Below are 1,134 nucleotides of genomic sequence, written 5' to 3'. Positions count from 1 at the left end.
TAGACCTAAAGCTTTAGCATTTGTAGAGGCAAGAGGAAACATTGTGATTAAAACATTACCAATTTAAGGCCTAATAATGAGGAGAAACATGGACTTTTCCTGGAGCTATGGAAATATTTGGTGATAGAAAGTCAGTAGTGTAAGTTCCTGCCTGGTTGGAAGGTAGACAGGCCAGACATCAGGAAATCATCCATATGAAGAATTTTTTCACCTTGGCGTTAACCTACTTTTGAAATGGTAGGTATAATAAACACTTAAATTTTGATAAAATACCTTCTAGTCTGAACAGTTCTGTCTGAACTGTTCATCTCTCTATGATCCCTTGTAACTAAGATTAGTTTTGTTCCAGTAAGACAATCTATGCTGTCAGGGTAGGATATTCTGGTTCGTCTGTTCCTACATGGAAGAAGGATAAAGGGTCAGGTAGACATTTGTGCCAGTAAGACCTCATTTGGGAAAATTTAAGCTGGAGAAGTTTAGAAGTAGCTCTTAAGCATGGCTTACTTTGAAACTATTAGCTCCACAAAGCTAACTCAGTTACATAAATAAGTACTTGAAAAAGCCATCACCTTAGGACCTAGCTATAAGTGCTTCAAAGTATGATCAAATCTAAAATGAAAAAGCCTTAAAATTGTCATTGACAAAAAAACAAATGTGAGCAATTGACTGAACAATATAATTTTTTTCCACTATACACATTATTTTAGGGAAATAAGATCAATAGTATTGTTAGGAACAATAAGGTTTCCTTGCTACAAATAGGCACCCAAGGATATAAACCTGTATAAAGATTGCATCATTAATTACTTAAATTTAGAGGATACTACCTGCTTCAGCAGTACGTATACCCAAATTACAACAATACAGAGATTAAAACGACACTTGCACAAGGATAATATGGAAATATGTGAAGTATTCCATATTTTTCATTCTTCAGTTGCAGAAATGAAAAACAGTTATCAAGAAGTTGATTGCAAAATTACAAGTGTAACAATATATGCAAGTGTTAGAATTAAACATTAGTTTGACATCAGCGTATTAAATCTTCACCTTAGAAAGGCCTTTACATAGAATAACCTTTACAAAACTTTTGAAATTAGTTAACATTGTCATTTTATCCCAAAGAAACATACT

At 33.3% G+C, this 1,134-nt stretch overlaps 1 non-coding gene across 1 annotated transcript; it reads left to right on the top strand.

Moving 5' to 3' along the window:
* The first annotated feature begins 820 nt into the window (after positions 1 to 820).
* LOC122119516 lies at positions 821 to 927 on the top strand. Its single transcript, XR_006149584.1, has one exon. It is a non-coding gene; the product is annotated as a U6 spliceosomal RNA (small nuclear RNA).
* The last annotated feature ends 207 nt before the right edge of the window (positions 928 to 1,134 follow it).

Source organism: Dipodomys spectabilis, unplaced genomic scaffold (genome assembly GCF_019054845.1).
Source record: "Dipodomys spectabilis isolate Male_0828 unplaced genomic scaffold, ASM1905484v1 ptg000171l, whole genome shotgun sequence".
Lineage (NCBI taxonomy): Eukaryota > Metazoa > Chordata > Mammalia > Rodentia > Heteromyidae > Dipodomys > Dipodomys spectabilis.
Note: the sequence above shows the minus strand (reverse complement) of the source record. Positions and strands in the feature narration are given on the sequence as shown.